At 37.6% G+C, this 27,950-nt stretch overlaps 1 long non-coding RNA gene across 3 annotated transcripts; it reads left to right on the top strand.

The window, feature by feature from the left end:
• Positions 1 to 27,886, top strand: LOC108534991 (uncharacterized). Of its 3 annotated transcripts, none has more exons than XR_001887092.1 (6): positions 1 to 210; positions 18,659 to 18,726; positions 21,902 to 21,955; positions 22,461 to 22,644; positions 26,260 to 26,411; positions 27,714 to 27,886. It is a non-coding gene; the product is annotated as an uncharacterized LOC108534991 (long non-coding RNA). The 3 variants fall into 3 exon arrangements; XR_001887091.1 differs by lacking the exon at positions 21,902 to 21,955 and adding an exon at positions 21,730 to 21,863; XR_001887094.1 differs by lacking the exon at positions 18,659 to 18,726.
• Positions 27,887 to 27,950: the final 64 nt, after the last annotated feature.

Here is a 27,950-nt window from a genome sequence, read left to right as displayed (position 1 = left end):
TTGACTTTGAAGGGACTAAAAACACGTCTGTAGGACTGATCTCTTAGAACCAAGTAACGTAGCTTTCCAAGAATGGAAATGCTACCTGGTCGTGTGAACACTTTACATTATGGCCATCACAAGGGTCAGTCTCTCCTTCTGGAACTGGTGCTGACATTTTGAAAGAGTGAGAGAAGACAGGACTTGGGTCCATCAGGGAAGCTCTGTTACGTGAGTTCTAAAATGTGCTACATACTATTTTAAGAATCTCCTAAGTTCTTCCTTGTTCTTTTAATTGTTTCTTTGAAGTAATTTGTGATACGATGTATTAAAAATGCCATATGAAAAGGATCACATTGTCTTTTTACTGTATTATGTTCTGCCTCCATAAATTTATGTTGATTTCATGAGCATGACAAATTAAACTTGTTAATAGAAATGGAAAAACACTTTCAAAGTGTACACAAAGAGAAATCTGGGGTACATTCATTTTTTTATAGTTTATTAGGATCTCATCAATAAGGCCCACTTAGACATTACTTGGATACAACGTAAATAACATACCTGTCCATCTATAGAGGCATACACCTTTACCACTCACTTTGGTTTCCTCTTCTTAGGTATACTTTAATTTTTCTAAAGACGAGAAAAGTGGAGGTGGGGAAGAAAATAATCACAAGATAATATTCTTATAGTATCTTTTCAGAACTACAACTTCTGCTAGCTACTGTAAAAACACACTTGCAACCTGAAAAAAAATATTTTATCTGAACTAACTAGTCAATTTGCCCAAACTCCAAGGTAAGTTTATAAACCAAATTGCAAAAATGCAATGAAAGTAATCTAGCCCAATACTCTCTGAAGTGTGTTCTACAGAACTTTTGTCCCTCAACTGCTTCTAAAACAAAAAGCATTCCAAGGTCAAATAAATTTGGACAATGTTGTATACTATACGTCTCTCCTAGAGATTCAAAATGTGAGTGAGGATTTTTTTAAGGCTCTGAGAAGGCCTGCAATGAAAAGACCTATCTACCTTTGTTTTATCCAGCATTTCCAACACTCATTTGAGCACAAAACCATTTGTGTATAGTTTATGTGTTTGTCTCCTTTTGAGAGGCATATAGGAAGACAACTTAACTGTTTATTATATCCATATAGTGAGGAAGAACTGCCTCATTTAAAACAACAGGTATAAAGTATAGGTATTAACAGGACTGGCTTCCTCTAAAGGACTTCTCAGGAGCAGATGGGAACAGGGAAGAAGACGCAGTGGTTGGGATTTTTTAAGATCCTTCTCATCTCTGTTTTCATAACACCTTCATCCATCTTTCCTGTCCCTTTTCCCCCAGGCAAGTTAATGGATTAACCTAAGAACACAGAGTATCAGAGGCCAAAACTATGCACCGGAGAATATACTGTAGCTTCATATGTACAGAGGAATAAATCATTTCACAATCTTTCTTCAAAGAAGCCTAGAAAGAAAAATCACAGACAAAGGGATTTGTCCTTTCGATGGTTATTACCCATAGCAGGTGGTGGAAAGCCAACAGTAAAATCTACACTTTGGCAACTAAAGCCGCAGCCCAAACGCAATGATGCTCACAGGGGCTCTGTCTGTTTTCCTGGCTGCTGAGACAATACTAACATCCAAATGGTAGCAGACAAATTATCATACTTGTTCCCTTTGCCACAGATTCCTGAACATGCACAGGAAGTTGCCCTTGAAGCCAAGATTGGACAAAGAAAAAGTAGAATGAAGGAAAAAGAAAAATATCATAAAAAACAGCTATTACAACATAACAAAACAAAAATAGGTCTCTTGACAAGTCCAACCTCAAGTGTTTTAATTCCTTAATGTTCAGAGCAATATCAGGGAAAATTACACTGTTACTGTAACAGTGAGGGTAGGGGAGTATTATCTGCAAATACCTTTAAAAGGTGTTTATCTTGTTTTGGATTACACTGATAGACCACAAAAATTTTGTTTTCAGGACTTGGGTTGCTTTTGAAATTCATGAAGACAAGAGTTTTGAATTCCCTTGGAATAGCTACTGGATGTTAGTAATCAAAGAAGATTAAGTCTCAATTATTGAAGACTGTAGAGGTGACGTAACAATTAAGAGGACAGGATTTAAAATCAGATGCAACTGGATTTACTTCTGAACTCCATCACTTGCAAGATGTTTAACCCTAGAGAAAGAACTCAATCTTTGGGGTCTCCTGTTTCCTCATTGATAACATGAAATAATAATACTACTTCACTGTGTTGTGAGATTTCACTTACATAAGGTGGACAAAGCATTGAGTTCAGTGCCTAGCACACAGTAGGCATGTAATAAATGGCAACTGCAATTCTCATCATCATCTTAGAGATGCGATGGGTTAGTGATTCTTTTCTCCAACATTAAACAAGGAAGTATTTTCATTTCTTCCCAATAAAAACAATTTAACATTGAGCACTTGCGATGTGCCAGTCATTCTTCTAAGTTCATTTTATGTATTGATTCATAATTCATAATTCACAATGACAATATAGAGAAGTACTCTTAATAGCCTCATTTTAAAGATGAGAAAACTGAGGCACAAAAAGGTTAACTAGTTTGCCCAAAGTCCGTAATAGCACGTAGTGGGGGCCGGACACAAATTTAGGCTATTTGGTTCCGAAACCTGTACCACTGACAACTGCATATGAAGAAATTAACATACTTGTCCAAAGAAATGAAAATATTATTTTGAAGGAGAGTAGAGACCACATTTTCTATTTATTTTACTATAGGAATTTTAGATTTGGGTAAGAAGGCAATGAGAGCAGGTGGCAAAAATAACCAAGTGATTAAACTTAAAACAGAAAAGAAAAAAAGGATTGTTTAAAGAGCCCTGTGTTTCTCTAAGCTGTATAGGGATTACCAGTCCACCAAAGAATAACACAATCCCACCAGATACTACAAAGAGAATTTACAGCATCAAAGTGTCTCTATTGTTTTGTACTAGCTGAGCAATCTAAAATAAATGAATTAGCAAATGACAAAGTAACTTAGATCCAATAATCATTGTTGTATAAGTAGGAAACATGCAGAAGTCAGGAATCTTTATTATAACCAAGGAACTCTATGTGAAATCTCAAATAAACTTTTTGAAGACATGAGCTTCCTAAAGAAGTTGGTAGACATTTTTCTTAATGACACTAATAAATAACATCTCATAAATTCAAGCCAGCTAAGTTTCTACTGAAATAATTTCTACTGCCCACACTCAGTAGTTCAAATTAGATATAAGCTAGAGTGTTCATTGCACAGATTCTCACTGATGCTCAGAGGAATTACCCAGAACGTGTAATAGATCCCAAATGGGTTCCTTGACAAGACAGAATTTGATTATCTTGTTCATTTATTCAACATTTTCTTAATGCTTCCTACGTGCCAGTTACTGTAAGTGCTGGGGATACCATAGAGAAACATATCTGTCCTAGTGAAACAAGCATATTCTCCCAGTTAAAGTGTGTATTGTAAATCTTTAGCACTTGATCTCAAAATATCTCTCAGAACACCCATTATTGGACAATATAATCTTAAGAGAAGTTGACATTAGGATCTTTAATAGCTCTGCTAAGACTTTATCCATGGAAGACAGGGACTGAAGAAATTGATTAAGATGGTTACCCAAGGGCAAAACCCTTAAGGAAACAAAGAGAAAAGTTCTAACAAACTTATCTGTAACTGTCCAACACCATTAAATAGCAACTCAAAATCAACGGGCAATTCACTTATGCTTGTAACCAAAGGGCAAATGCCATTGATACTCTAACAATTGGTTTTTCCTCGCTTATCCTCATCTACAAAGTTGAGTACCTTAGAGTTACAAATATTTCTTTGCCCTGTATGCAGATTTTGTCCCTTAACAGTGTTGTACTACAGACTAACAGCTGTACATAAATAGCAAACAGAGGACTTTGGGATTTAAGAGGACTAGTATTTATTCATTCATCACTCATTCACAGATTCACCATATATAGACATCTTCCATGTGCCAAGCACTGTTTTAGGTCTTGGGGTAAAATGGCTGGTATAAGACAGAGCTCTTGACTCCCAGAAGCATATATTATAATGGGGAGACAAGCAATAAAGCAATAAACAAAGATAATTAGTAAGTGCTACGAAAACAAGACAGAGTAATGGAATAGACCTCAGGAAGACTATTTTAGATAAGATAGTAGGAAAACTTCTCTCTAAAGGTAACATGGGAACTGCGACTTTAATGATCTCAATGACGACACGGAATGAGATTCTCTCAAACACTAGAAACTTTACTTATGGCTCAGAGAATTTATAACACTTTACCCATTGTGACTTTTGGAGAAGTTTCCCTAGTAATTACATAGCAGTGCATTATAGACAGACTGAAATATACCCTTGATTCCCTCTTGTAAGGAAACAGGTGATTGGACCTCGGTTTTTTTGTTTGTTTGTTTGTTTGTTTTTTATAAAGACTGCTAGACAACACCTTAAAAAACTCAGAGGTTGCTAACTAGCAGATCATTACTTTAAAAACTTTTCACACCAGGCGCGGTGGCTGATGCCTGTAATCTCAGCACTTTGGGAGGCTGAGGCAGGCGGATCACAAGGTCAGGAGATTGAGACCATTCTGGCTAACATGGTGAAACCCCATCTCTATTAAAAACAAAAAATTAACCAGGTGTGGTGGCACATGCCTGTAGTCCCAGCTACTCAGGAGGCTGAAGCAGAAGAATCGTTTGAACCCAAGAGGTGGAGGTTGCAGTGAGCCAAGATTGTGCCACTGCACTCCAGCCTGGGCGACAGAGCAAGACTCCATCTCAAAAACAAACAAACAAAAAAACAAAAAAACTTTTCACAAAAGTCTTGCTATATTGTTGGTGGGAATATAGGTTGGTATAACATTCTTGGCAGGAAAACTGGTAAAATGTGCTAAATTTTTTTCTTAAAGTATACTCTTATACTGGCAATTCTGCTTCTGAAAATTGATTATAAGGATATAATTACAAACATTTTTACATAGTTTAGCTATAGATATGATTGATAAAACTTTTTTTGTCATAATAGAAATTGAAAAATAACTGTTATATCCAATAAAATTGAGTTAATCAGAGTAAGTTGTGCTATTTCATATAATAGAATACAGGTAAAACACCTGAAACAACACAGAATAAGAACTCACTGAATGTCAGTTGCTATTAATATTACTGTTACTTAGTCATAGGAAATAAAAGTTTAGATGAATATTAAGTGATTCAGGAAGATAGTCAGAGACATTGCAATGAAGAAATATTCTTGGCCAGAAGATCTTTGGTAAATATTTTAATGTTCTTAGTGTGAGATGTTATTTGTGCCCTTTTGGCCAAGAAAATAAAAAATTGAGGTACAGCTGTTCTTGGCTCAGCTTTAGAAAAAAATGAACCACGATGGCATACAGCCTAATGAATGAATTCCCATTCTTTAATCCTATCTCATATGCTCATTTCCATAAATGTAGGAACTGTCCTGGATTAAGTGACGCCAAAATTTATCATCAGAAGAAAGAAACCCCCAGAGAGTTAGCTTTGCCTCCAGAACAGTTTAAACTGTTTTGAGTTGTGGGTTCCAATTCTTTCAGAGATACACAGTCTAATTACTTCAAATAACACCCTTTGGGATAGACTCAAAATGTAGTCTTTCTTTCTACAAATACGATAATCTGGTTCCTATAAGGTATGGAACAATCACCTTGTCCCTTCCTCTTTATACCCTTTGGGCAAGTTACTTAACTTCTTAGTTTCCTCATCTGTAATACTGGAATAATAACATTACCTACTCCACAAAGAAGTTAAGAAGATTCAATGTGTTAGTATTTTTAAAACACATAGAACAGTGCTTTTTATATATTTGTTAAATAAAATTTAAAATATATATCCCATAAAAACTTTAGACCAGCTTCTCAGTACTATACCTTCACAATTGAATTATCATCAAGGAGCCATAGGGATCCCCTGTATCAACAAACTCAGAGGCTTCCAAGAACAACTCTTATGCATATGTAACAATCCCCTGGGACCTTGGTTCATTCTAAGCAGGATCTTTAGTGGTGGGTTGTAGCAGAAAGAATGGGTCAAAGAAGTAAAGAGAGGAGGTAGGGAAGTAGACAGGGTACATTCCAGTGGCAATTTCCCTTATGCCACTTGCTCATCTTCAGAGTGGTTTCCTTATTCTTGTTCTCAGATTCAACTCTGCTTTCTCACTGCCCCTATTCTGAACTCTGCTGCAAATTCCCTTTCCTTGCACCAGTTGTTAATATGAAATCCTTAGAAGGGGCAGCCTCATTTTCCTTTGAAATGTTTGCTATTCCTACTTTAGTCTTTTTGTCTTATTATATCCCAGATTTCCATTCACGTGCACTTTTGGTTTTCTCTACAATTGAAGCTAGTATTTTTTGAAGACAAGTTGGAGGACTGGCTATGTCATCTTCACTTGGGGTGGGGTGGGGGTTCTCAGATTCCTGAGCTCCATTGCAGACCTACTGAATCTGAATTTAGTACTCAGGAATCTGCATTTATTTAAACAATCCTAGGTGAAGCTAATGACACTTAGGTACTGAGAACCAAAACCCAAGGAACTGACAGAAATGAATATGGGGAGGGGACTTGCAGAGGATTGCTCATTGATGCTAGCAGGTGAAAACACTTTCAAAACTCAGAGGGTTTGTGAGCCTCCCTCAGAGGCAAGAGGGCCAGGAAGCAGCTGGGGAGGGATGGTGTGTTGGGAGACATCCCCGCTGGATGTGGGAAAGTTTATGAACAGGCTAACATCTATAACTTGATCTGGTAGGAAAAGGAGCTCAATGTTTTGTTTTGTTTTTTTTTGTTTTTTTCTTTTCTACTAAATATGTGAATGAATTTCATAGTAGTAATGAATACTAAGACTTGTACATTAGTTTCCTGGTTATGTGCATTGTGTTCTGCCTTTCTAATGAGATAATAAGGTTATTAATTAGGCCTAATATTTGTATGTGTGCTTATTAAGATTAATTGAAAATTGAACGTTCTTCAACATTCAAAAAGAAAAGAAAATTTTTAAAAAAGAGACACCAAACACTCCTTACTAGCTAAAGATAGTCACAGTTCAGAAAGCAGCACTGGGATGTTACTGACAATAACTCATTAGAAAAGGTGTTGGAAAGGCAGGGCTGTCACAAGAGAAGGTGATAACAGTTAACATTTCTAGAGCATGCCTACTCTCCTGGCTAGGCTTTAAACACTTGCATACTTCAGCTCATGGAATTCTCACCACCCCTCTCTGGAGTTAATAGTAGTTGTATCCCCAGTTTTTCTTTACAGTCCAGAAGAGATGAAGGACGCTTGTCATTGACACACAGCCAGTAAGTGGCACAGGCAGACCTAGAGCCCATGCCATCTGATTCTACAGCCTGCTCTCTTCCTTTTGTGATTCAGTGACCAGTCTCCTTCAGCTGAGTTTTCTCCTCTAGAGAATGGGGATATGATATTACCTGCCTCAGAAGGCCCTTGTAAGGATTAATACGTGCAAATACTTTAAGAGTGTCTGGCATGGTAGGCACCATATATACATCTGCTATCATTCATCATCATTATTATTAATTACTAATGATGAGTATAACTTGATACAAATTAACTCTAATAGTTTATATATTAGTAACTGAAATTATTATGTATTGATAGTCACATTCCATTTGGGCAGTGATGTAACAAAAACAGACAGAAAAATGAATGCCTTTTATGAGGGCAGAATGGCGTGTTCCTCCATGCATGTTCTTCCAGACAAGTTATTAGAAGCATCTGGCATGCTTGTCAAAAATAGGGATTCCAAGAGCCTTATCAGAGACCTACAACGATGAGGTACCAAAATTTGTATATTCAGGAAGAGCCTAAGTGATACTTTTAAACACTGTGTTTGAAGTTCCTTGAAACAGAGGCAGAATTAAGTCTAGCAACATGGAGAAAGAGAAGAAAAGTCAGTTGTCAGACAATCTACATATCCCTCTGCATGTATAAGTTATATATCTTAAAGGCATATATAGTTCATCCTACTGGGAGGTGGTATTACTGGATTTCTGTCATAGGACTAAATGATTTCTGACTCGATAGAGTTTGTACTTATAATGTAATTAAATAATTTCCATACCATTATGCTCTATTAGGACTGAATTAATCCAAGCAATAAAAATATAATAATAATGGTGATGGATGATGGTGGATAAAGATGGATGGTGATGATAATTATCAGGTACTTGATGTTTTACATCAAAATTATACTGCCCTATTTTCATTAACTTTTTGCTGAACTATGGTGATAAGATTGAATAACAAACTTTTTAGGCAGCAGTTCAGAAGGAAGTCCATCTAAATTGCTCTACTTATGATGCACTCTTGTAGACCTCTAGTCATTTTTGCTGGTGTATCTATTGTAAGGCTTCTTAGCTCCAAATTATAGTTTTAAGATATATATTAACATCACCAATGTTAATTAGAATTGAAAAATACAACTAACTGTTAAACGGATTGAATGGGGCCAGGCGCGGTGGCTCAAGCCTGTAATCCCAGCACTTTGGGAGGCCGAGATGGGCGGATCACAAGGTCAGGAGATCGAGACCACCCTGGCTAATACGGTGAAACCAGAATACAAAAAACTAGCGGGCGAGTGGCAGGTGCCCTGTAGTCCCAGCTATCGGGAGGCTCGAGCACGGAGAATGGTGTGAACCCGGACGCGGAGCTTTGCAGCGTCGAGCCTGAGATCCGGCCACTGCACTCCAGCTGCGGAATGAGCCAGACTCTGTCTCACAAAAAAAAAAAAAAAAAAAAAAAAAAAAAAAAAAAAAAAAAAAAAAAAAAACGGATTGAATGAAGCATCACAAAAGCAGAGCCACCATAAAATTCGGTTCCCAAGCTACAGGGCATTCCATTTTCAAGTACGAAGCAGCAGCTAAGGAAAAGTTACTATTTGTGGCAATTATAAATTTTAATTCCTTGTCCAATGTCCACTTGGCTCGCACGACTTCCCCAAATCAATGACAGTGAAGTGTCAAGGAAGAAAAATTTTCCAGCCTTTGAAACATAAAAGGAATCATTGCTGACACAATCTACAATCCCGAAATTTTAGTAAGCACAAAGGGAAATCTCAGTTGGTAATGCTCTTTAGAGAGAAGAATGTGATACCACCTGCCAAAGGGTTGCCAGAAGAAAACGACCAACAAAATCAAATATGATGCTGTGTGTGTATATATACCAAGTCTCAGCTGTGTCATGCTTTCAGGACTGTCCAAAAAGCAGTGATTTCTAAGGAGACCGCTAGAAAGGAACCTGGATGCATGCCCTTCATTTCCTTCCCTGTGCATAAGTACCTCTACCTGTGCCAGGAGAAGCAATTAGGAGTGCAACATTCAGGGTGTTTTTCTTCCATATCTACCCAACAGCTGCTTGGTTTCACGGACAGTCACTGGAGGCAGCCCACAAGAAATACTCCTACAAATGTTTAATTGATGATGACTTAAAACATGAAAATGAGCATATTCAGACAATCACCCTCACAAGGAATATGTAAACACCCAAACACTAAACAAGGCCATTTCTCTTATGCCAAGATTCTGATGCTGCTTTCTTTGGGCAGGCAAATGTTTCTTTTTATACCCAACCCTTAACTGAATGCTACCTATACTAATAAAATGGGTATTTTGGTGTTCATTTTTCTACTCAAATCTTGGAATTTTTCATAAAATCCCTTACTTTGCCTGGTAACTGTTGCCATACGAAGCCTTTGTTGGAAGAGGGAGGGTGAGGGAGAGAGTGGTAAGGAAAGACAAAACCAAGCACATTTGGAAAGAATAGCTGGCACTTCCACATACCAGAGCAAGCAAAAGAAGCTTCACAATTACAAGTGTAATTAAAATAACCATCTCTTTTTCAAGCACCATCAGCACCTGATGGGAGCTCTTTGTAATGGAAATCTTTTTTCTTTGTTTCTTTCTACTCACATATTAAAGCTGCAATCTTACTTGTGAGTGGGAGTACGAGTGTAGCATGGGTCACACATAGGGGGATGTTGGCACTGGCTGGCACTGGCTCCCAAGAGCCATTTGATTGGATATATTGCTACCGAACTCTGCCTTCCATGATGCCATGGTGGTAGCTCAAAAGTTTTGGTGGGAGTGTTTAACCAGAGAAATCATCAAATGCTCCAAACTAGAGCTTTTTCTCTCAGAAAGCCAATTAATTATTAAGTAAACATTTGCCAGCACTCCACTGGTCAAATGAGTCATTCTTGACAAATATCTACAATTATAATTAAGCACCTACTATCTGCTAAGAATTTTACATGTATATCATATTTAGTCCTCACAACTAGCCTTAAGAAGGTGCATGGTACCTGTTGTTATCTCTGCTAGACAAGGAGACTGAAGCTCAGAAATTGAGTTGTCTATTATTACAAAGCTTTAGCACACATTTTGAATCAGAAATCTACCTCCATATCACTATATAAGGCTGGCATCCAAGGTTACTGGGTTATTAGATCCCAGAGAAAAATGCTATCATAGGAAATCTTGACATAAACATGCTAATTGACAATTAACATTGTGACTAGGACAGAAAGATGTGGCCTGTATATTTGAGAAATTCTAGATGGGGCATACGTAGGGGCATGCTGCAGGGATTTATACTCTGCACAGCCTTAATTCATTTATCTATTGCTCTAATGAAGACACAAAAGGTATGTTTATCAAATCTATTGATGCCACAAAACCTGGAGGTATATATATTATCTTGCTTGTCTGTTGTGTATGTCTACGCGAACTATCTAATACCGTTTTTTGAACGGCAAGTTTTGCAAAGCTAAATAAAATAAATGAAAAATGTCATACGTAGCAATTGAAGGAAAGAGTATTAATCCTGAAGAAACAATTTCTGGAGGAGTTTGAAGGCTGTCTTCAGATCCGGAGTCTGCTCTGTAGAAAATAATCTCCGTCTTCCTCCAGGCAATGAAATTAGACCAATAAAGGAAAGGTATGGGAAGAAAGATTTCCTTTCACCAGGAGTTTTCTAGTAAAAGATAATGGACACCAGAATTGCCATAATCAAAAAATCAAAAAACAGTAGATGTTGGCATGGATGCGGTGAACACAGGACAGTTCTACACTGCTGGTGGTAGAGATTCCTTAAAGAATTAAAAGTAGAACAACATTTTGATCCAGCAGTGCCACTACTGGGTATCTACCCAGAGCAAAACAGTCATCATACGAAAAAGATTCTTGCACACGCATGTTTATAGCAGCACAGTTCACAATTGCAAAAATCATGGAATCAACCCAAATGCCCATTAATCAATGAGTGGATAAAGAAACTGTGATATATACATACATATGGAATGAATGAACTGCACTTGCAGTGACTGGGATGAGATTGGAGACAATTATTCTAAATGATGTAACTTAGGAATGGAAAAACAAACATTGTATGTTCTCACTGATATGTGAGAACTAAGCTATGAGGACGCTAAGGTATTAGAGTGATACAAGGGGCTTTGGGGACTTTGGGGGAAGAGTCGGAGGAGGGCGAGGGATAAAAGACTACAAATATGGTACAGTGTATACTGCTCGGGGAATTGGTGCACCAAAATCTCACAAAACACCACTAAAGAACTTAGTCATGTAACCAAATGCCACCTGTACCCCCAATAACTTATGGAAAAAAATAATCTTAATACCTTAAAAAAGATGTATATTCTCCCACAAAACAGGTACATGTCTATTAGACTTCACACTAAGAATCCTTATTTTCTCAGGTATGGAACAAAGACAGTCTGAGAGCAATCATTCTTCTGCCTACCCCCCAACTCTTCCTACACACCTTTTTCCCCCTAAGGAAATGTATAAAACTGAGCCTCCTGAAAACCTCTTCAGGGAGAACACAAGCCACAGAGAATTTTTGTGACTCATGTGTATCTTGGGCACACCCTCAAGCTCTAGCTCAATAAACCTCGATTGATTGAGGGGGAAAAAAAAAAAAAATAATGCACACTTCATTCCTCAGATTATTCAAGGGAAGCCTGGAAGACCTCTCTCATGGAGTAATGGTTAAGCATACAGGATTTGGACCCAGGTTTAACCCTAACTCTATGGGCTTACTAACTGTATGACTGTAGCCAATTCTCATGTGCTTCCTCACCTGTAAAATAAGGTTAAGAATAGTACCTGTTTAATGAGTTGTTGTAAATATTAAAAGAAATATGTAGTGATGTAGAAAGTGCTTGAACAGTGTCTGGCAAAAGGTCAATGCTATGTAAACATTCACTCTTACGTTGTCAAGAGAATTACTATTTTGGCTTAAATTAGTAGCTTTATCAACTTTAATAGTTTGTTATTTTTTGCTTACTTAACTTCCCCTTGGAACACAGTGCCAAACTGTTAGTTGGCCTGCAACAAATACTGGTTGATGAATTAATTCCCAGAGTCTTTCAATCATCTTTATTAAGACTGTCATAAAAAATGATAGAATAAATTCTAGAGAAAGTGGAGGCACCATTCACTAAAAGGCCAAATCCTGCCAATCTCAGAGCTTTTAATTACCACTAGGTGTTTCTGAATATACTAAAATAAATAAAATATCATATCCTTAAGAAACAGCCCAACAGCGTGGCCCAAAAGGCCTTGAGTTTTAACAACATTTAAAAAATAATATTGCTAAGTTTATATCTTAGCACATACTTTTTCATCCTTGCTTTCATAAATTCATGCAAATATGAATTGAGTTGGTATGTGCCAGGCATTGGCAATAAGAGATAAATGCTACAGTTTCACCACTTTATCCATCAGTTTTCTTCTTTGGAAATATTTATTATTCACCTATTAGTTTTGATAAGTGCTCTCAGGATACAAATGATGCACATAGTTGTTTCCAAAAGGGTCATGATCATTCCATTCTTGAATTGTTTTCCTAAATAGGCAAACTTGGCATCAATACTGCTCACTGACTCAAAGCAGTGACTTCAATATAAATTTTAGCCAACTCCCAGGAGCTGAATTTGACTCAGTCTGCGTCATTGTCCTGGGAAGAAATGACCGTAAAGAAAGCCCAAACTTCTTAGTATTATTTAGCCTGAAGAATAAAAGGCTAGAGAGGAAAAATTTTGTATAATACGTATTTCCAAAATTGAAGGATTATTACTTGAGAGATAGTTGCCATATGTTCTTTCTGTCCCCTGAGGATACACAGAGGAAAGCCAAAACAAAACAAAACTAAACAAAACAAAAAAACAGCTCACAGGAGAGCAATGGGGATTTCAGATAATGATTTAAAAAGGAACTCCTGGGTAACAAGTGCCATTGAATATCAGAACAGGTTAGCAGGAGACAGTGTGAAATCTCTTTCTTCAAGAGTATTAGTTGTATGTACATTGTTTTCCAATTTGTTTCACCACCTGTTTTCCTATTTTTATTAATGAAGGAAGAATAAGAAAAATCTAACTCATTCCTTCCCAGCGATGTGTTTCTATGGACAAAATGATGACTCTAAGAGACGTTTAGTACTCCTTTTCTTCTTCATCCCCAGTGATCCCCATTTCCTTCCATCTTCATCTCCAGATGACCCAGCTGGCCTTCAAGGCCCAGGTCCTCTGTCTGTGCTGAGACCCTCGCTATTCCACATATTGCCCCACTTCTACAGTTCTTCTGACCACCCCTCCTCTCTTCAGTGTTTCCTTGCTTCCCTGTTATTCCACATATTGCCCCACTTCTACAGTTCTTCTGACCACCCCTCCTCTCTTCAGTGTTTCCTTGCTTCCCTGTTATGCTCTCATTATGAATATGCCAAACCCTCTAAGCAAACTTCTTTTTTGTGGGGTATTGTCCATATTTATGAATTCAACCATCCTCTTCGGGAGACTAACTCGCAAATCCACAACTTTAGCTTAGCAGACTCTCTCAAACTCTAGTTCAGGATTTTCCCACTGATAAATGGGTATTCTCATGCAACTATTTCATAGTCATCCAAACCTCAAAACTCTCACCTTCAAAACTAAAGGTTTCCTCTCCTTCTCTTGGATTTTAAAATATGTCTCATTGATACCTTCATTCTCTTTATGTACCAGCCTTCAAAATGTCTCCCTTCTTACCCTTCTCTGGGTCTAGGAAACTCCCCCAGCCAATGACCTCTCAATTCTTGTTCTATTATATTGCACACATCTCCATAGTGACCGTCAGTGGTTCTCAAAATATGTACTGAATAGAACCCAAGGTTCTACCTCAGCATTCCGGGCCTTTTATAAATTTTCCCCAAATTATTTTTCCACAGTTATCTGCCATTTGACATCTTTCTACTTGAGCCAAATTTATATTCTCACATATCTGGAATAGTGCTGCTTCTGATCTTTGCTCAAGCTGGGCCCCAGTCATGGTTTGCCTGTTTGAATCTTATTCAGTGTTGCCCAAAATCCAGTTCCAGGTCAACTTTCCTTTGACTACCCCAGTGAATAGTGGTTGTCTTCCTCATCCACATTTCTACCTCTATCAGTTGATTTTCTCTTAACACATCACCTTAAATGGTCACTTGCTTTTTTCTCACATGTTTTTCAACATATAACTTTTGTCGACTTTCAACTGATTGCAAACAATTTTAAAGTGTGAACTCTGGTAATCTTTATATCTTCTTCCTTAAAAATTACGTTAGTGAACATTGTAGTTTGTTTTTTCTCATCTTTGATCCTGAGTGTGACTTCTTTTGCTGTCATCAGGAAATCACAAACAAAAGCCAACACATTAAATTTTGTCCTTCTCATGGGACTAGTAGATTTTATTCATCATTTCACTCTAGAGGGTATTTAATTCCTGATATAAAAAATGGAAAGGCACGAGACAAAATGAATAGGGTAAAAATAGAGAGACAAGAAAGAAGAAACAGAAAGAGAAGGAAGACAAAGAAAGGTGAAAATAAGAAGGGAAAGAAAAAAGTCCCAAGTTTTTGCTTGTTTTTTTTTTGTTGTTGTTTTTTTTTTGTTTGTTTTTTTGTTTTGTTTTGTTTTAGATGCAGTCTCACTGTCGCTCAGGTTGAAGTGCAGTGGTGCGATCTCGGCTCACTGCAACCTCTGCCTCCCGGGTTCAAGCGATTCTCCTGCCTCAGCCTCCAGAGTAGCTGGGACTACAGGTGCATGTCACCAAGCCCAGATAATTTTTTGTAATTTTAGTAGAGACAGGGTTTCACAGTGTTAGCCAGGATGGTCCCCATTTCCTGACCTCGTGATCCGCCTGCCTCGGCCTTACAAAGTGCTCGATTACAGGCGTGAGTCACCGTGGTCGGTCAGTTTTGCTTTTTCTAAGTTTGATAACTCAGAAATTACTTGTACTCTTTCTCACAGTTCAATCCCCATTTTGGAATATCAGTCAAGAAACGTATAGCTCATATCAAGTGTTCTCTGGAGATGATTGGTCAGATTCAAGGTTTCTAAGTAAAACAGCTAACAGCTTCACTTCTACAATGAAGCAAGTTCTTGCCCCCATTCCATTGACCTAGTTGAATGAAATTACTGACATTTAACTTCTGTGCATCATAGTTAAATTTTCATCTGCTTATTCTAGGAATATTGCCTCGTTGGTTCCCTCAACTTTTTCTATCATTACATTTATCTCCCTTTAGCATTAAGAGTAATGCACATCGTTCAGCTGTGGCATACCTGTCTAATGAAGCAAATTATATCACTCTCACTAAATCCATCAAATCCAAATACTAAAAAATGAAATCCTCCTAGTGGTATAAACAAACTGGTTTTAATACACGGAATATCATAACAGATTGTCCTTGGCTGTTCACTATACTGTATGCTCTGACACTTGTTGGTTTATTTACAATGTTTCTTCTAAAAAAAGAATTGATCAAGGGAAAACAGCCAACTTCAGAATGTTTTAAATCTACATTACATACTGTCAAAATAACTTTTAAATATATGCAAAACTGAATATTTGCAATTCAAAACAAGAGCACATAAGGGGGAAAGAGAACATGCTTCCATTTCATATAAATCACATTAGAAAGAAGTTATTTGGATTATCCATATTTTAACAGACTCACAGAGAAATGTGTGGCAGAGTGGAATCAGAAATGGAACCTGAAGATGGGACTGAATTACTGCAATCTCATGATAAAACTGAAACAGATGTGGAGCTGCTTCTTACAGATGAGGAAAGAGTAGTTTCTTGAGATGGAATCTACTCCTGGTGAAGATGTTGTGAACATTGCTGAAATCACAACAAATGATTTAGAATATTACATAAACTTAGTTGAAAAAGCAACGGCAGGGTTTGAAAGGATTGACTACAATTTTGAAAGCTGTCCTACAGTGGGTAAAATACTATCAAATAGCGTCGCATGCTATAAAGAAGTATTTCATGAAAGGAAGTCAAAATCCACGTGGCAAACTTCTTTGTTGTTTGCCACCCCAACCTTCAGCAACCACTGCCCTGATCAGTCAGCAGCCTTCAAACATGGTTAAGGACACCAAACCCAGCTGATGCCTGGCTTGGGTTTTTGACAGTAGAGTTAGTGACAACAAAATGAATGGATAATCAGAGTTCATTCAAACATTCTTTGAGATTTCCAGTAAGTCATGGAATTTAAACAAGTAAAAAAATTACAGATACAGTAAGAAAAGAAAAACAGAAGAAAAACTATAGATAAGCCACCCAAAAGTCTTCCTACTAAGAATCTAGTTCAAATTTACTAAGAATCTTGTTCTGGGTAAGCAGCAACTGAGAACTACACTCTTATTACCTCTACTCCTAGCAAAATTAACTAATTCAAATAATCAGAATGTCATTAATGTGGTACAAGACTATTTTTGTCTGTTGTTCATTCTCTTATTTTCCAGCTGGTTACAGCAGGGCTATGAAGTCACGTTTGCCTAATTTGACCTCATCCCCTGACAAGCATGCACCTACCCAGGTTTTTAGACTGGGACTTGAGGATGTCAATATGGCATTTTTCTTAAGTGGATATAAGGCAAACCTGAGAAGAATTTCCATAGAGACATTTGGTCCAGTAAGCAGCCAAAATTAACCTGTAAAAACAGAAAATAATATGCCCAAGCTAGCAGGCTGGACCTAGAAATAGGATAAGGGATGTATAATACAGCTGACCTAACCCAGCTGAGCAAAGCCTATATAACCTGAACCTCAACTGACCCCCAGACCCTTGAGTGAGCCCAGCTGAGATTAGTGGAGCCATTTAGCCAATCTCAAGCTGCAATAGCTGACCCTCAAGCAACCCACAGCTCCATAAGAAATACGTGTTTATTGTCCTGTGTTGCTGGAGATATTGTGTTTTTTTGTTATGCAGCATACTGCACGGATAACTAATTAAATTAATAACATTCCTGATCTAATTTGAGCTTCACAATATACCTCTGTATCTTTGCAGCATATTTCTTTTTTTTTTTTCATATAACAGTTTAAGTAAGCAAATGAGAGCCAACTAATATACTAAAATGCACTGAAAAGGAAAAATATATATACATACAGATACATCACAGCATATTAAGGGCAACATTCTATAGAGTGGGTGTTTGGTATGGTTTAAATGTGTCCCCCTGAGTTCATGTGTTGGAAAGTTAATCCCCAATGCAACAGTGTTGAACAATGGGACCTTAAAGAGGTGATGAGGTCATGAGGGCTCTGTTCTCATGAATGGATCAGTGTCATTATCACAGGAGTGAGTTGGTTATAAAATTGAGTTTGGCTCTCTCCCATGCTCTCTTGCCATGTGATAATTTTCACCATTGGATCATGCAGCACAAAGGCCCATGCCAATGTCAGTGTCATGCGCTAAGACTTCCCAGCCTCCAGAACTGTAAGCCAAATAAATTCCTGTTCATTATGAATTGCCCAGTCTGGGGCATTATGTTATAGCAGCATAAAACAAACTAAGACATGATGGCTGTGAAAAACGCAGATAGATGTGATCCAGGCTATCAAGTCATTCACTTAACTCAGCCTGCATAAATCTGTCAATAGCCTCTATAGACAGTGAAGTGCGATGCAGTCACTTTTGCCTCATTTAATCTCACCCCTGACTAGTGTGCTCCCACCCTGGGATTTTAGATTGTAACTTGAGAATGTCAATCTGGCATTTTTCTTAAGTGGTTATGAAGCAAATCTGAGAATAAGAATTCCCATCTAGTCATTTGGTCCAGGAACCAGCAAAACTAATCTGTAAAATACATTAGTACTATTTTCAGGCAGTATTGTGTTCCTTTCTCAGGAATTATTTTCTCTTCCAACCTATCTCAAGTTAACTATTTTATTTCCCAATTCCTTAAGGCCATGCTGTCCACTAGGGATCTCCACAGTAAATAGATCTGCTAAAGGAATTTATAGGAGGGTGTCATTGATTAGCTTATATTGTATCTTCATTCTACCTAGAATCACTTCTGTTTTCATGGGTCTTCTTGGAGATGCAACATTTTCACCCAAATACATGAGTCTCTAACAGCAGAATTTCAGACTCTATGGTGGGTGAGGAAGTATTTCCCCTAATCTCCTCAGTTAAATAAGAGTAAAGACTGAGTCTTAAGTTGTTCAGAGGCATAAACCAATCATATAATGAAAGAAGAGATATGTCCAATTTTACAAAAGATGTTTGCTCTTATTTTTCTTCCAGACACTTGGAAAAGTTAAGCTGGAGAAAGTAGAGAGTAAAAGTATGCCTGCATGTATACTCATGGACTGGTGGGTATCAAAACCTTGGGAAAGACTCAAGACTCATCACTTTTTAGTGCTATTGCAAAGGTACCTCCAGGCTTCTCATGATGCTAAAATGCAGGGATGAGAACTTTTCCTTTCTCTTTTGTTTCTGCTTTTCCCAAAGTCCTCCTGACATGGAGAGACAGATGATGGCAAGTGGTAGAGATCAGGAAGTCCACCCCTTGATGCCCGGGTTCCCGGAGTCACATTTGTCATTCCCAGTGCTCTCCCCTCACTGGGAGCATCTTGTCATGGGGTCTGGCTTGAATGGTCCTAGGAGAAAAAGCCAGGGGTACAGGACAAGGACATCATTCTTCATCACTCAGGCAGGAAAAGGAAGGATAAGAAGGGGAGGGAAAAGGAACCATCCATGACCGACTCTTGATTAATTACCAGTTTTGACAGTGACAAGGAATGTGGAAAAAAGAGCAGAAATGTTGGAAAAGAAAAAAGAAAATAAGATAAAAATATGATTTTATAGCCTCTTCCTTCACAGAAAAAAAACTCCCTTAAATTAGAAAAATCAGTTAATCACATGAGATATCTTACAGGCAGAAGCTAAGAATTTGAAAACTATAAACAAACAGAGCTCAAGACTTGTGTTTTCTGTAAGGCCCAGCTCATCTAGGAGATCTGAAGGTATAAGAAGACTGTCTCTGAAAAACCAAAGCCAGGTTTATACACAAACATTTCCTTTGTCTCTTGTGTGCCTTCTTTCAGTATTGACAATGAAAAGCAATTACATCCAACACAGAGAGAGACACTGAGATCTCTTGGGTCTCACTGCCTGTCCTACTTCAGGAATAAAACTTCATAGCTGCTGCTTTCTTTTGGGGGAGTCCTCTGAAGGATATCTTTGCCTTTTTCTTACTTTCCTTTATATCACCAGCCAGCCTCCAAACTACCCAGACAAACATACCCTCCAGCTATCTTCTCATGTGTTAGAAATTTCCAGAAGCAGAATTGTTCTTCCAGTCAGACAATTCTGTTCATGGGATGCATCAGTGCAACACCAAATATGTTCATATGGAAGTTCCCAAAACAAACAGTCAGCTGTACAATTTAGCTCAAGGCTAGGCCGTTCTTAGTTCTTTCTGGGAACAGAGGGAGGAAAAATAAGGTTCTGGCATTTTTGCATGCCAGAGAAGATATATGTATGCCATCATTCGAAATAACCTGAGCAATCACTGAAAATAGCATAAGTGAGAGGAATCCTGGGAATATGTAATATCAGGGTCTGAGTCAAACGAAATTTTGGTTGTCTAAGAATCCTAGAAACCTCTCCTTAGAAGTTTCTATTTCTCCCACAGGAATATTCTTGATATAAGCATATCCTCTGAAATTTGCACTAATTACATTAGACTGAAAATTTTGTTATAGTCTAAGTGTTTGAAGAAAGTTAAAACACTTCTGATTTTCAAGTTTCAAATAGTTATTTCTATTATTACATGTATAGGATTGTCTCATCTGGATTGAATTGCTCATATCTGCATTCTGAACATTGCAGTCCTAGAATAAACTGACAATGTTTTGTAGGGCAGTGCTAGTCAGAGGTAAACTATTCCATACTTGATAGGAATTCCAAGATGCCATCATTCAAGAAAAACGCATTAGAAAACACTGCTCATGTGAGGATCTCACTCCTCTAGTGTATCTTCTCCATCCACCTGATTTCTTTATCTTTCCTTTACTATTGTCTTCAAGATGTTTACATATAACTATGAACTGAGAGTTTAAGCAGATTTTTTTTTCCCTACCCATTGGTTACTTTGACCATTTGGAACCTAAATTTCACTTGAGAAGGTCCTTCTCAATGATTAAAAAAAGTTCACAGCTTATAATAATAAACATTAGTTAAGGTTTGCAAAATGAAAAACTGACTGCAAGATAAGCTTAATGTGCTTAGAACTATGATTTATACAAAGATTAATGCAACAGCAATATAGTCTAAATTTAAATAAATCAGATTACAAGACACTATCTTGTTTGTTCGTATTTCTCACCTTCTTTCTTTTAACCATATCCCTTGTTCTGTGACACTGCTAATACATTACTAAAGCTTGAAATAAATCTCTCTAACCAATCACTTGCCTATGCAATTTAAAACCAAAGTCAGATCCAGAGGGTAAAATCCATCTCTCTTTTCCCTTTAGTGTTCTCTTTAATTTATATTCCTTTAAATATCACTATTCTTATTTAGAGGCTACAGCATATTTATAATATTACCATTCTTCTCAGAAGTTCAATTTTTTTTATTGTCTTTAAAACTCTTCTATGACAAAGCCATAGGGTAAGTTTATCATTTTAGCTAATTTTAAGAATTGTATATAGCCAGGCGCGGTGGCTCACACCTGTAATCCAGCACTTTGGGAAGCCAAGGAGGGCAGATCACAAGGTCAGGAGATCGAGACCAGCCTGGGCAATATGGTGAAACCCCGTCTGTACCAAAAATACAAATATTAGCCAGGCATGGTGGAGGGCGCTTGTACTCCCAGCTGCTTGGGAGGCTGAGGCAGGAGAATCGCTTGAACCCAGGAGGTGGAGATTGCAGTGAGCCGAGATTGTGCCACTGCACTGCAGCCTGGGTGACAGAGTGAGACTCCATCTCAAAAAAAAAAAAAAAAAAAAAAAAAAAAGAATTAGAAGAATTGTGCATGTCTTTTTACATATTGCTTCTCTGATTGCGTCAACCTTATTCGCCCCAGTGACAAACTTTGCACATAGTAGGGGTTTAACAAAATTAGCACAGACTTTCAGAGCTAGAAGAGACCTTTTGATATCTACATGGTAATTCTGAGAACTATGGAAGTGAAATGACTTCTTCTTTTACCTTTCAATGTTTTTTCATGGTGCTGAATTTGAGGTTAAATAGCATTGGTTTGGAAAATATTATCTAATATTGCATATGTATACTAGAAAATATGCCTAAAATATCCCCAAATACTTCCTGTGGGGTCCATTTTATCACATCTAATGTTTTATTTCAAGGTTGCATATGGCCAACACCTCCTGCTTGGTTCTTTGGTGAGACAAGAGTACCGAAGATGATTGACTATAGGTTGAATGTTTACCCTGTGTCAAGCACTGAGCCAAGCACTTTAATCTTGACAACTATTTCTAAAGTAAGCACTATTATTATCCCTATTATCCTATTTTACAGAACAAGAATCAAAGACTTAGAGATGATCACTAACCTAGAGAAGTCATACAGCAAGTAAGTGCTAAGATCCCAATCCAGTTCTGTTTGACTTTAGTACCCAAGTTTTACTCATTGAATCCACAGGGTAGAATGCAAGCAGGATCTAGTGAGTACTGTCTTTTCTGGGTTCTTGTTTTGGTCCTGTGGCTTCCCGACCACGTCTATTAGAGATTTTCTTAGAAGTCAGCTTTTCTATGTGTGAAGTGGTAAGGCATGCTTACTCATTTCCAGTAAAATATAAATATGTACTATTATAACAAAGTGGAAAGGTCAAGGATCTTAAATATGAACAAATTAGCAATTACCTGCTGTATACATTTAGGCAGACTTAACTTCAAGTCTCAGTAAGTCATTCTAACTGGGTTGTTGCAAGATTTCAGCATCATGTGTCACATGCCTGGCAAATAGAAAGCTATTAATAGTGTTTACTGTCATCAATGCTAAAAGGAAAGGTCTTTTATTTACCCATCTATGCTATAAGGCTGCAATATTTGGATATTTTCTATTTTCTCTTTGTCAGGAGACAAATTATGCCAAGACCCCAATGTAAGTGGGAACATAGTTATTCAAGAAGTCAGACACCAGACAGATACCCAATCCCACTGGTTTATGACACCTTTAAAACTGGGCAGGAACACGTAGGCCAACCTGAGCCATCACCTTCAAAAGGCTACCTCCCTGCAGAACTGTCCTTAGACCAACTGGTACGTAAACTGTCTTTACCTATCATCAATCTCTGAGGCACTCCTGCTCTGGCTACTGGCCATGCCTTTGTATTTCAGTTTGCTCTCCCTGCTTCCGTAGTTTGTTTGAGTTGGTGTCTGGCCTGTGTCCTTATATCAGTTTCACTTTCTGAAATACTGGTATGATGACTTGTCTATAGTTCATTAGTTCATGTGTCTCATGCAATGGGCATAGCAGTATCTTTAGAACTCCAGTCCTGCTGATACTCAGGCCTTCGTCCAAAGACCACAAAAGAGTATTTTCTCCTGGGGGGCTTTTTGTTAACCTCCATTGGCTTTTAGTTGCCATAACCCACAGTGACCATGACTTAGTGGAGATGGGAAACTCAATGGGACAATTATGTATGTGTAGGTCTGATTCATACTGAATTGTTTTGGCTATTATGCTTTAGATTATGTACAGTTTTTAAAAGGGCAAATCCTGAGACCTTGAAGAATTCTGCTACCAGCATAGTTTCTTTCATAATGCCTATATGTTCTCCTTCTCAACAGTTTTCAAGTGACTTAGTAGAAGGTTAAAATGAGAAGAAAGGGTTCAGAATAAACCAGATCAAGTTTCCCTTTTCCCTACCACACATCTCCACCAAGAGATTCAGAATTCCAGGGGATCTTAAGAATAATTTGCTTTTCTCAGGAATTCTCTGGATGGGTAACTGGAATGTGTATGGCTTCTTTCAATACATAACCTTGGAATATCGAGAGAAACCAAACATTATTGGAGTTTGGACACTCGCCTTCAGTAGCACACTGGGATGCCAGCAATGACCCTAATGAATCCTGCACCCCAGAAAATAGCAACCACTACGTGTCCATTAAAAATAACCAGTGGCTGATTCTGCATTTAGAAAAGCTTAAGGTCTTTGTCATAAGGAATGAGGTTTCACAAGTATGTATAAATTAGACTTAAATTCATTTTTTCAATACTTACTATATGCCATGAGCCCTGGAAAGAGAATAGATATAGATACAGAGAGGCAAGAAAGAAAGCAAAAAGAGGAAATCTGTCAGTTAAATGAGAACGAGCTGATATTTTACTGACTGTCAAAAATAGCCTGATGATGATAAAAAAAATTTTCAGTAAGGATTATGGGCCTTTTCAACTTAATCTGAAAATGTCTCCATGGCAAGAACATTTTCCCCTTCTTTTTTGATGCAATATCTGATCCATGAAGGACTGCTGGCTAAAAATTGTAGGGAAATCTGAACAAATGACTAGATGAAATATTACTTCCCTTTAGAAGATTTTTTGAAGAATGTCCAGTATAGCCCAATTCCAAAATGCAATGTGCTTCTTTGTCAGAACATATATTCAAGTGTAATATACATTCCTGCCCTGCCATAAATATTGTCTTCAGGGAAATCTTTTTTAAGGAAGAGAAAAATCACAATGTAATACATTTGGATAGACACACAAATCTATCTTCTGATGAATCGATAAATATGTTTTTATTGTTACTGTGAAATAGATTATATAGGTATAGAGATGTATGACTTTCTAATGCATGAACTAATGTAGGATTGCACTCACCATAGATTGACTTATAGTTTTCACTGTTCTGTGTCACTGCAGAAAGTTATTCTCACAGGCCTATATTGCATGTACCCTGCTAGGAAGGGACTCAGGAAAAAGTCCCTACAAAAGCAAAAGCCATACTCATCTCTAGATGACTTGAACTTTGTGTTGGGCAGAACAGTGAGAGGGACTGGAAGGAAGAGATAAAGAAGAAAGGAACTAAGTGGCAGTCCCAGCATTCTGAAAAATGGAGGATTTTCAAAGCAATCACATGATGCCCAGACACTTACAAAGCCATTTGGAAGATAATGACCAGTGATAGCTATTCAAAAGTATGGTGGATTTAAGAATGGCTGCTGTCCCTTCTGGGGAGCTTGAAGTTATTTGACTCAATTGCCTTGTTGGCTTTGTTTTAGGGAAGAAATGGCCTTTGTCTGGAGATCCATTAGCCACATGTGCATGGTTGCCCTGTGTAAAGAAAACCTTGCTATAAAGACTATTTTCCAGAAAGATACCTATTAGAGGTTTCATCTTTCCAGTATATTCTAAAAAAAAAATAAATATGTATTGTACAAACCAAAGGGTTAACAGCAACACACATTTGCTTAAAAATGGCCTATTTTTTTCCACCTATCTCAAATTTAGAGATTTCAGGTTTCTCAAATAGGAGACTTGGAAATACTTCTTAATGCTAGGTCTTATATTTGGAAAGAGACTCTCCACTATCACCACCAAATTGCAATAAAGATTTCTTCTCAATCACCCAAAGTACTGAATTTAATAAATTCATGCTATTTTTTGATTGTATGAAATGTCTCTTAACAATGACTCAAAGCATGTTACAAATGTTTTCTTTGCAATGTCGAATGAAGGAATAAGGGATACCTGTGTAATGAACTTGCAACAAGATAGAAACTCGAGTTGACCTCTTTTATGGTAAAAATGTACAAAGGCAAACAAAACCTACCAATGTTACACCAAGGCACCACCTACTGGGTTACAGTGTTGGGTTGTCATCCGTGTTCTCAACGAACCGTTCCGAATCTCTGCTTTATGCAGGAACTATGATGAGGGATATAGTGAGTGGTACACACAGAGGGCATGACCCATGTCCTCAAGTCACAAACAGTTTAGTCACACCAGCTGAGAGCATCTTCCATCTCATCCAAGGAAAATCCATTGCTGAAAATCTCAAAAGGGTATTTTTGTAATCACCTGTAAAATCTAGTGTGATGCTAGAAAAGGACATTTGCTATTTTTTTCTTATGCTTACACATTTTTTTAGAATGATTAATTTCTGAAATTGCATTATATTACCTTTTAGAAGGGTAAATCATTATGGTGAGCACTGAATTATTCTGGGGTGCAATATGACATTTACTCTGAACCTAAAGGAAAAGGTCATTTAATCTGTTTTAGCTCCAGATGCCTCTTCTATAAGTGCTGTCTCTAAAATGGAGATAACAATACTTTCTACCTCACAGGAATACTGTGAAGATTAAATGAGATAATGAATTTGAACCATTTAACCCAGTTCCTGGAAACAAATGTTAGCTCCAAACAATAATAAAAACAACAATACAATGCCTTGCCACCTATGAAAACTGCTAAGTGGTTCTGGAAATTTACCAACCTGCCTTCAAGAGGGGCTCTGACTCTGCTCATGGTACACTGGTTTGAAATTTTTCAAAAATAATTTATCTGTATGCTTAAATGCTACAAGCACCACACTTTGGTACTCTGGCCAGCATCCTTAATTTTAGGCTGGTTCTAGGTGAACGAAGCCCATGGCCTTGGTTAACTACCAAAGCAGAAAAATGGTGAGAAGGAAACTCGATCAGAGGGAATCTGTCCGGATGTTTATTTCCCTTCATTTAGGTCCGTATAACATATAGATCAAATGCTCAGATCTATTAGGAGCAGAGAAAAATGCCAGAATCGATGCTGCAACACATTTTGCATTTACCCTGAATTAATGCCTCTATATAAGTGTTGTTGCTGATTTAACTTCTTGTTAACGGCCTTAAATGTTTGACCGGTATCATTTGCCTGCTGGAATCCAGGAACATCTACATCATGGATTCTCTGTAGAGTCATAAGACAGGAATCTGCAAAGCCAACAGAGACAGCTGGGAAGTGTAGTAGAAGTGAGTGACCCTGCCCTTCTTGAGAGGTCATCCTTGGAGAAAAAGCTGACACCCTCACATCACAAAATGTAACTACCATTCAAGTGAGATCTTTTACCCCTCACCAAAAATTAAGGTGGAGTTTCTTTTTAAAGGATAGAGAAATTTTGGAGACTTGATTTCTTTTTCTTTTCTCTGCCTTTGGGACAATTTCAATGTAATTACTGAAAGCATGAAAAAAATCAACTTTGGGGTTTTCAGACATGTGTCTTATTGTGACTGCCATGGTTTTCAAAATTTGATTCACTGGAGATGTTAGTGGGTGATTCTTAAAAAAGAGAGAGACATGGCATGTTAGCCATGTTGGATATACACAATACATATTTATATACAAAAAGGTCTAAAAGTCCCACAGTAAGACAAAATTTTAAAATTTGTACACAGCCCTATATTTACTTAATATATTTAAGTAAGAAACACCGTTTTTTTCAGGTAACACCCTTGATGTCATGATTTGTTTGCAGGCAATTCTATTTCAGGTTGAACCATTAATATGGAATGGAATAAAATAGAATGGCTATAAGTTACTGAGTGCTTAATATATGCCAGGCAAATACTATCCTAACTATTTTGCATGTATCAGAACATTTTATCCACCCAGAAACCCTATGAGATATGTACCATGAACATCCCCACATTGAGAGGTTAAATAACTTAAGGTCAGAGACACAGTAAGTGGTGGGGACAGCGTTGATTCAACCTAGAGAGTTTGACTCCAAGTCATCTCAAAACAACATACAGCTAGGAAACCTAGAGAAGTGCCAGAAATTATTTTATAAAATCTTGGGGGGAAATGAGTATTTTTTCATCTAGAAAATTTAATGCTGAAAAGAAGAAATAGTATCCTCACATATAAAATAGGATTCAAATAAAAAATTTAAATTAGCTATAGTAAAAATTCCCAAGTATGGGCCGGGTGCGGTGGTGGCTCACGCCTATTAATCTAGCATTTTGGGAGACCAAGGCGGGCAGGATCACGAGGTCAGGGAGAATCAGAGACCAATCCTGGCTAACTGGTGAAACCCCGTCTCTACTAAAAACCAAAAAAAGTAGCTGGGGTGATGCGGGCACCTGTAGTCCCAGCTACTCGGGAGACTGAGGTGGGCAGGAGAATGGTGTGAACCTGGGAGGTGGGAGCTTGGCAGTGAGTCTGAGATTATGTGCCACGCACTCCAGCCTCGCAACTAGGTGCAAGACCTCTGTCTTAAAAAAAAAAAAAAAAAAAATTCACAAGTGTGAAATTGTTAAAATCATATGGAAATAGATATTTCAGAATTGTTTGCTCTATGAACCTTTTACAATTAGAATGTTTCACGATGTGTATCTTTCAGGACAGTCTTTATTAAAAGCAATTGGATTAATAATCTCTGAATTGTCACGAATCTGCAAGTGTCCAGGATTTCACATGAAGAAGATGAGAGAAGACACCTTAGAGTGTGGAGCGACTTCCCTTCATTATAAGCGAGCCAGTCCTCAGAAAATTTCCTGGGTATTAGTATTTCTGCTTAAGACATGAGCTTATTAGAAATAAGAAATAACTTATTAGAATCATAATGATGTTTAAAAGG

This window comes from Rhinopithecus bieti, unplaced genomic scaffold (assembly GCF_001698545.2).
Source record: "Rhinopithecus bieti isolate Rb0 unplaced genomic scaffold, ASM169854v2 scaffold_11380, whole genome shotgun sequence".
Lineage (NCBI taxonomy): Eukaryota > Metazoa > Chordata > Mammalia > Primates > Cercopithecidae > Rhinopithecus > Rhinopithecus bieti.
The sequence above is the reverse complement of the archived record's forward strand: the minus strand, read 5'-3'. Positions and strand labels throughout refer to the sequence as shown.